At 42.5% G+C, this 9,978-nt stretch overlaps 1 pseudogene; it reads left to right on the forward strand.

Annotated features, from left to right (window-relative positions):
* Window positions 1-1,288: 1,288 nt before the first annotated feature.
* Window positions 1,289-8,001, forward strand: LOC127645774 (RNA-binding protein MEX3B-like; annotated as a pseudogene).
* Window positions 8,002-9,978: the final 1,977 nt, after the last annotated feature.

The raw sequence follows: 9,978 nt of genomic DNA on the forward strand, positions 1-9,978 counted from the left end.
GGAACATGTTCTTAATGTTCTAGGAACTTTCTGTTTAGGTTCTACTTTTTATAACCACCCTGCAGACATGGAACGTTCCCCTAATGTTAGCATATGGTTGCTGTATGGTTACTTTTTGGGAACTTTCTTTTTAGGTTTTATGTTTTATAACCACCCAGCAAACACAGAACTTTCCCCTAACTTTAGCATATGTTGACGTTTGGTTACTTTTTAGGAAGCTATTACAAAAGTTCTTGGAACATTCTATTTAGGTTCTATTTTTTTATAATCCCCCTGCAAACACAGAACGTTACCTAAATGTTAGCATATGGTTGCTGTTTGGTTACTTTTTGGGAACACGTTCCTAATGTTCTTGGAACATTCAAAACACAGAATGTTCCACTAACGTTCGCATATGGATGCCATTAGGTTACTTTTGGGAGCCAATTCCTAACAGTTTAGGAGTGTTCTTTTTAGGTTCTATTTTTTAGAACCACCCAACAAACATGAAAAGTTTCCCTAACATTAGCATATGATTGATGTTTGGTTACTTTTCAGGACGCAATTCCAAAAGTTCTTGGAACATTCTATTTAGGTTCTAATTTTATAACCACCCAGCAAACATGGAACGTTCCCCTAACGTTAGCATATGGTTTACGTTAGGTAACTTTGTGGGAACATGTTCTTAACGTTCTAGGAACTTTCTATTTAGGTTCTACTTTTTATAACCACCCTGCAAACATGGAACGTTCCCCTAATGTTAGCATATGGTTGCTGTATGGTTACTTTTTGTGTACCAATTCCTATGTTCTAGGAATGTTCTATTTGGATTCTAGTTTTTATACGTCTGGGGTGGCAATGGGGGTAAGTACATTTTGGGGTGAAGTGAATTATTGCTTTAAGACACAAACATATTTAAGCCATTGGATATTGATATTCAGCCATGTTCGATCACATAACTACACTGTCAACATGATCTGGCATTGATTGAAAGCCTACAAAAACAACTCAAAATATCACCGAAGATTTTTTTTTAATAGAAAAAAAACATATCACCCAATTATGTCGCAAATTAATTTCATTTTTAATTCGATTATATTTATTAAATAGCATATTACACATTTAATTCAATAGAGAAACTATTTTTTATTCAGTAAAAACTAATTAAAAAAAATATTCGCCCCAGAAACGTCGAGCGCGTTTCTGTCGCGTGGCCTTTGAACCCATTGTTGTGCGACGGGTGACGTCAGCGCCGTGTGCGCGAGAGAGAGCGCGTGGCGTGCGTCTGCACTCACCACACACACACAGACAAAGACGGCGGACCGGAGGAACGAGAGACAGCAGTGCGTTATTCCTTCCAGTGTTCCACGCGTGGAAACGTCCAGAAAAACATGAGCAGAGCGTGAGCGACGCCGAGGCGGGACGTGTGATTTCAGCGCACAGTAGCGTTTGGTTTTTTACCGCAAATGCTTTTAAAGTACGAGTCTTTTCTCAACGCCCCCCAACAATTAGCAGCTCCGCTAGCGGTTAGCCATCCTCGCCATCAGCCAGAAAACGCCAGATAAAAGCAGCGGGCAACGCGCGAGGAAATAAGGTGAGACATCCGCCGGTGCTTTTGAACGCATGTCCACGCGACTTTAATTTGTATCCGTTTTTGTTGTTATAACGCGCGCGCGATTGTCCGCGTGCTGCACGGCTGAGATCCCCAAACAAAGGCGACAATGTGACTGATCTTCTCCGGTTAGCAGCGCGGCTAACAACACTTCCACTTTAAACTCTGATATTTCCCTCCAAACTCACAGTTTGACAACTTTGACATTCCAGCGCTGTTTGCCACAATGTTGCTGTTGATTCCACGTCATAATAAGCCATTGTCATGATATGTAACAGCGTTATGATACTGTAACAGGCTCAGACAATAAAGACAATAGGGACTGAAGACATGAGGCGCACTAATTAGGGTCTCAAACAGGATGGCAGTAAATACTCGGTGTTTTTGAAGTAGTTGATGTGTATCTAAATGTTTTATGATGTTTTGGCTAAAGAACAGTCACACTCAAGTACTTCATAGTAGTGCATGCTCAAGTTGTTTTAATGGTTTGCATGACTTATCATGTGATTATTGATTTAAAATATCTTTATTCATTCCAGAAAGCGTGGTTGTTGTGTTGTCTAATGCACACACGGGCATTACTATGCCTAGCCCCCTGTTCCACCCTGACATCATGGATCACGATATGGTTGTGAGCAGCACCGGCCAGTCCAGCGGGGTCACCCTGCCGCTCGCCCGGGACACAGAGTTGGAATCCCGGGACGAGGAGCATCAAGAGGCGCTGCGCTTCGCCCTGGATCAGCTGTCACTCATGGGGCTGGATAAAGTCGACTGTTTGGACGGAACATCATCGGGCAGTGAGAACTTGAACGGAGGCGGTGGTTATGTCGACCTGCAGATACACCCGAACGGGTCACGGGAGTCGCCCAGCTCCTGCTCGCCCTCTCCGGAGTACTACGGCTCGGGAGGTGGTGGCGGATACCACATGGCCGTCCCGCACCCGCACTCCATCCTCCTGGAACAAAGCTCCATGCTCCGCAAGAGGAGTGTCAACATGACCGAGTGCGTGCCCGTGCCCACGTCAGAGCATGTGGCGGAAATTGTAGGCAGACAAGGTAATGTGACCGTATTGTTTGCTAAAACCCATGCATTATGTTCCTAGACATCAAATGCAATAAATGCAATGCATGTGAACAACGCAAAAGCATTACTTTATGTAGTCATGTCTAAGATTAATTACCTGCTTAGTTGCATGCAAAAATGTAGTTAGAATGTGCTTAAATTCGTGCATTTTAGCCCTAGACATAATAAAAAATAAATGCAACGCATTTGAACAATGCATAAGCATTACTTTACTAGTATTAGTCATGTCTTTAGATTAAGTGGTTAGTTGCATGCACACATAATGTAAATATTTACTCAAATTACCCTAGAGATCATAAATAGTGAATGTTGTGTTTTTGTCTGCTGTTGACATGCACGCGACGATTTTTGTCATTGGAAACACTACTAACGTCTCAAATGGATGGTCTAGTGCGTGTTATTGCTTGGATAGATTGTTGTTACTCAGTGGAGGAGGGGTAGATGGTGGGGGGGCAGACAAAGCTGCAGATTGTTGGAGTCTGGACCTGTCTCGCGCTCTGTCCCAGACAAAAGAGACGCATATCGACCCTCGCGCGCCCATCTGCGAATCACGTGCTTGTCTGTTGATTATTGATCTCTGATTGCGTTTAGCTTAACAAAAAGGTTTATTATGATTTATAAACGCATTATGAATGCTTAGGGTCATGTAAGGATATATGCAAGTATATAGGGCCGAGTATGCACACTACGGTAATGCGGTGTCGTGTGGCTCGCGGGGTGTGTAATGCAGATATTTGATGAATCAATTTAATATATTGTGTTATTATGTCTGTTAATGTTCTATAAACATGATTTATATGAGCGGCGCGGGTTTTGGTCTGGTTGCATTGTTCTCTTTGTTTGAAATGCCATGCTTTCAGCCTCCCACTATGACATCACAGAGCGCGCACGCCATTGGCTGCTTGCAGTAAGCCGTCGGTTCGGATTTAAAGGAACAGTGCGCCTGTTTTGTGCCACCTAAAATGTTAACAATGGAAACATTTGATTAATTAAATAATTTGCGTAAATGTTTTGCCTGGTCGTTTTGGACTTATTCGTCAATGCATGCACCAGTTACTGAATGAATGTCCTCTGTTACTTTGGTATCACTTTTATTTAATTTAATTTTTGCATAGTTTGGTAATGCGCAGACAGACTCAAGGGACACATTTGAGTACATTAAAGTGCAATAACGACCAAACAAAAACACTATATTATGCAGAATGCACCACATGTATAACACCACATACATGACAGTTAAAAAAAATAAAAATAATTTTAAACAACTTGCATTGTTTACATAATATAGCATAGCATATGGTTAGTTAAATGTCTTTTTTAAATTAACATCAAAGATTTGAAATGAAAAATTTAATATGCAACTGTCCACAATTTAACTTATTTCTTTCATTGTTTCTATTGTCATAATAATGATAATTTAAGGATTTGAAAAATTACTAGTACTTGTAGACATTTTGAACCACAGGACACTGATGAAGCTGTATTCATTACAATAAATGCATTAATGTTTATTTAGTTTTATTTACTCTTCATTTGAGTGACACTCGTTTCTCTGTTTTGATGTTCGCAGGTTGCAAGATCAAAGCTTTGCGTGCGAAAACAAATACTTACATCAAGACGCCAGTGAGAGGAGAAGAGCCTGTGTTTATCGTAACGGGTCGGCGTGAAGACGTCGAAATGGCTAAGCAAGAAATAGTTTCTGCGGCCGAACACTTCTCCATGATACGAGCGTCACGCTGTAAAGCGGGTGGCAGCAGCGGGCCCGGGTCGGGCGGATCTCTCCCCGGACCTCCAAACCACCCGGGACAAACCACCATCCAGGTGCGTGTGCCCTACAGAGTCGTCGGTCTGGTGGTGGGACCCAAAGGCGCCACGATCAAGCGCATCCAACAGCAGACACACACGTATATCGTCACGCCCAGCCGCGAGAAAGACCCTGTGTTCGAGGTGACTGGAATGCCAGAGAACGTCGACCGTGCACGAGAAGAAATTGAAATGCACATTACACTCCGCACAGGTGCGTTTGTGGACCTGCAAGGAGACAACGACTTCCACAGCAACGGTACTGACGTGAGTTTGGAGGGTCTCGGTTCGCTGGGGCTCGGCGGTACGCTGTGGTCGCGTGCCAGTCACTCTGCCCCGCCTCCTCCCCCTCCACCCCCCCTTCACGGTTCCAAACGCAAGATGTCGTCCGCATCCTACTCCAACAGCGCTCTGAACTCTGACTCGTTTTCGGTGACGCGGCGAGCCACGGATGGCGGGAGTCCCACGAGCCCGTTCAGTACAAGCAGCGCTGGCGGTAGCTTCTCATTCGCCCGGCGATTCCACTCCGGTGCTGCCAGCTGCGGCAGAAGACCTGGGCTTCGAGTTCAGCGCTGCCAACATTTGGGCACCGTTTGCCAACGGCGGTAAGCAACAACAGCCAATCCGTCGCAACAGTAGCGGGCTTAGTGGAGGAGCCATTACCCCGCGCCTGTCACCCACCCTGCCCGCCGAACCCTCCAGTCTGGATCACCCGCTTGCCCGCCGAGCGCAGAGTGACCCCCTTAGTACACTCACCTGGCTACAAACGGGTGGATCATTTTCGGGTGGTAGCAGCAGTAGCGGGGGAAGCTCCACTGGTTACTCCTCTTGCTCAGCATCTTCTTTGCCCGGTGGATCACCCACTGATTCCGAGGGAGGTGGCAGCGGTGTGGGCATGGCGTCCACCATGCTTGGTCGCCTAAAAGCAGGTGCTCTGGCTGTCATGGTGCCCGGAAGCTGTAGGGACTGTTACGTGTGCTGCGAGAGCGAGGTAACGGCCGCTCTGGTCCCGTGCGGGCACAATCTCTTCTGCATGGAATGCGCGGGGCAGATATGCCAATCGCAAGAGGCGGAGTGTCCCGTGTGCCACATCCCCGCGACGCAGTGCATTCGAATCTTCTCTTAATACCCGGATGAACGCAAACCCCCAATACTCTTCCTCACAATTAAAGACTGCCTACATAGGATTGACCGTAATTATTAGATATGACACTATTCTGATTTATTGACAATAATAATAATAATAATTACTATGAAAATGACTAAATTATCGACTCAAGTACTTGTTGTTGTTTTTCTTGAAACTGAGGAGCAAAGAAAATCAGTGTCTTCGTTCTGCCGTATGTAACGGTTATTTTTCCATTCATGCTTCCACGCGGCCGTAAACGGTCTTCGTTTTTTCCGCTTGAGACTTTTTCTACTTGCAGATATTTTTCGACTTTTACGCTGCATAAGTCTGCACTTTTCTAGTGTATTGTTTGTTTAAGAGGGTTGGCAATACAGTTGTTTTTTAAATTATTTTTTAAGATCTTGTGTTGCTGTTTTGCGTTGAATTTTTTTAAAAATAATGCAGTCGACCACATGCAGCACGCCCCGCAACAACAAGAGCGTACATGGAAGACTGCAAAACCTGCACACTTGTTTAGACCAAAACATTACAGATATATCCCTGTTTTTATTTTCAATGAAGAATGGAACACTTAATATTTATACACATTAAGAGTTGATATCAGACGTAATAGTTAATGTTGAATTTAATATAGATGTAGATATAGTACATGTTATGAATATTACCGTGCTAGGAGGTTGTTCGTTACCTTGTTTTCTCTTTTGCCACACAACCTTAAGCGTTCAGTACTGTAGTGACGCCACGTGCGTCCTCATCAAGGATGTTTTAGGGGTGGATGATTATCGTATTTGTTCACGCCTGTGAATGAAACCTCACATGTTAGTTCATTCCAACAGTCACTCCTGAAACAGGGTTGCTAGTATTTAAAAACACATTGACAACTTTATCTGTTACAATGTTACTGCTCTTAGAGACTTTTGTGGTAAGACTAGCTGATTGGTCGTGGATGTGTGGGCGGACGTTTGCCACGCCCCACTTCAAACCACATGACTTACTGAAATATAAGATAGGTCTTTAACTTCACACGAATGTTCCTCTTTGTTTTGGATTTGTGTATGTGTGTGATTTGAGAGTATGGAGTTGTTTTTAAACCAACTGTTGTAGAGCCATCCCGCTTCGTGCACAGCGACACATTGAAATGTTCTTTCTGAATTCCCGAGGGGCCTGTTGGGGTCTCTTGGGGGCCAAGCTGGAGTAAAAGTCTTCCGGCCCTTGCAAGAGAACTTAAGTCTCGTTCTGAGTTTAAACCGTTTCGATTGCATCCTGCACTTAATACCATCGTGGTCGATATTTTCTTAAGCTGCCTGTGATCGTTGCTGTTTTGATGATTTGAATCGAATCTTTATCGCCCCTTTGAAAGGTATGTGACAAGCCATGAATTCACACTCTAAAGGGCTTCCAGTTACACACTACACTTCAGGTCGTATCCCGCGCTATCGCTAATGAAACCGGATGTATAGTCCCGACACAATCCGTATGGCAGCTATATCACCCAGGGCTTCCATACATTATTCAGTGATGCACGTCTGAGGACAGAATCGCTGACAGTTGAAAGCGTCCGTGCTGTCAGTTTTTCCGCGTTACTCGAGTGAAAAGCTTTCTGCATAAACGCGGGACTTCAGACACATCTCGGAGGGTAAAAAGTTTGGTTTGCATGATTTGTACATATCCGTAACATCAAATTTCTTTAGCGAAATTGCGCAAGACTCGTAATTCACGTATGATATAAACCACTGCAGTTTTCTTAATTTTCTGACGTGTTGAATCATACGAAACGTAAACGGTGCCAGTCATAATTCATTTCGAATTGAGACCTGTGAATGGTGCCTTGGTGGTGTCGCTCGCTACCGACGACGCGTTGTCTGTTTTTAAAGGTGCCCTGTTAAGGCCAAAGTATGCTTTCCGTTTTTCCACGTGCCACTACACAATACAAATTTTGCCATCAACACAGTAGCTACGCACTGCGTCTGAGTGCATCCTGTTTTTTATTAGACATTCAGACAGTCTGCGTCTTTGCGGATCGTCATTGACTGCTTAAAGAGTAGACGAACCCGGAAGGCTAATTCGCTATGGGATCCCTTTGGAATTTCCAATGGGTTTCCTGGGTTCTTGTAATGAGGATTTGTGAAAAAAAAAAAACATTGCTTGAAGATTCCCTCAAAGGTGAAACGTGAACATGTTGCTATTTAAGGACTACAAACATGTCTGGCGAAATGGAAAATCGATGTACTCTAGCAACTTGTTAGCATCATACTTAAAAACAAAACAAACGCTGAGGCTTTAAAAGTTGAAACGTGAACATGTTGCTATATAAGGACTACAAACAATGCTGGCAAAATGGAAAATCGATGTACTCCTCTAGCAACTTGTTTGCGTTTGTTTTGTTTTTAAGTATGACGCTAACAAGTTGCTAGAGGAGTACATCGATTTTCCATTTCGCCAGACATGTTTGTAGTCCTTAAATAGCAACATGCTCACGTTTCAACTTTTAAAGCCCCTGCGTTTGTTTTGTTTTTAAGTTTGACGCTGAGGCTTTAAAAGTTGAAACGTGAACATGTTGCTATTTAAGGACTACAAACATGTCTGGCGAAATGGAAAATCGATGTACTCCTCTAGCAACTTGTTAGCGTCAAACTTCAAAACAAACACAGGGGCTTATTTGGGGTATGATTGTGTCTTAAGACAAAACATCCAAGTATCGTAATGTAACGTTTAGCACAAACCTTATTTTACTCCGAAATCCCAAACTGGCATTATTAAAAAACCCTAGGAAAATGCAGACCGAACCCATGGCTCGAAAATGCTTCTCTTCGGTTTATTAATCTACAACCTGAATGTCTCACGTCAAACGCATCCGTATGTGCTCCGTGGTCGAGAGCGATCCCAAACGCACCGAACGGCGCGTGGGAAAACCAAGTATACCCGAGCCTTTATAGAGAAGCTTGTTTTCCGCACGGCCGTGTCGTTTCAGGCTGTTGCTTCCCTGTACACACTCTTCTTCCAATTCAAGTTCATGTGGTTTTTCATTAATATGTAGGTTATGCTTCAGACAGTTTGGCGGCAAAGCAATAATCGTTAAAGGTATTTGTACAGAGAGCCTTGTCGTATCTGAGCTGACATTTTCCCTCTATTTTGTCCCCATGTTTAGTTGACGGGAGCATCAGGAATATTGTGCACTCATGTTAGTTACTAAGAATCTGGTTTTATAAACCAGTCCCACAGGATTTTCTGTGATTGGTTAAAAGGTACATGAAACTAGCTGAAAGTGTGTTTTTAGTTCTGTGTTTGTGGTGTTTTGGCGTGAAGGTCATGTGACTAGTGAAGAATCGGTCACGGCAGACCTTGAGATTTAAGGTTGACCCTACAGACCTGCAAGTGGGTTGCGTACCTTTTATCCTCCAAGGGTTAAAAACAGGGTTTACTGAGGAGATCTCAGGCAGTTTCGAATGGAGACGATGTCAATCGCTGTTGTCCCATGAATCATTTTCACCCTAAACTCGACTTTATTTTCGCTTGAATTCTATTCGTACGCAGAACCAAAAGTTTTTCAATAAAGAAACGTCAGAAATGTCAATTGTAAATATCCTGAAGCAATCATTGGGATTTGTTTTCAAGTACAAAACTGAAACAGGTTAATGTAGTTTTTAAAACATGTATCACTATTTGTAAGTTAACTCTCTGCATGTCTTTCAGCCATCTGGCATTGGCTAACGAAACGGAAAAACTTTTTACACATTTTATTTTTGCAATTTTATTTGCTTATCTTGACAAATGTCCCAGATTATAATGTGACCCTTTTATTACAGCAAATGTATCTTTATTTTCCATATTTCTGTTACCTGTGTACAACATATAGGCAATTTATAACAAAATGAGAAAAAATTATTGAAGAAATTTAAAATTGAAATCTATTTTATTTGAAAGTTTATGGACCTTTTAACCGTGAGCTGGAACAATTGTATACGCGTATAATTTGAGCTGACTGACGGTTCTAAGAAATGTATCAAGAGTTTTATTTTTTATGCTTCTTTAATAAAATCTTGTTTTTACTTTTTCGTTTTTGTACTGTTAAACAATAAATCCTTGTGTCCGTGTGTTTTTTTTAAATCCTTTTTAAAAAGCTTTATGGCATGAAGGATATTTAAAATGCATAATTAATAAGATTAGCTTTCCTTTAAAACTAACCGGTAGACACCTTTTAATTAAAGGAACATGTAAACAGTTTTACATGTAGCAAATTTGGGATGTGTTTGAATATAGTTTACATATATATATACTTAAAATAATTAAAACTGCTTTCTCCCCAATTCCCACTACTAAGTATGTCCTTGTGGTGGTGCGATTACTCGTCTCAATCCGGGTGGCGGAGGAC

Source organism: Xyrauchen texanus, chromosome 6 (genome assembly GCF_025860055.1).
Source record: "Xyrauchen texanus isolate HMW12.3.18 chromosome 6, RBS_HiC_50CHRs, whole genome shotgun sequence".
NCBI lineage: Eukaryota > Metazoa > Chordata > Actinopteri > Cypriniformes > Catostomidae > Xyrauchen > Xyrauchen texanus.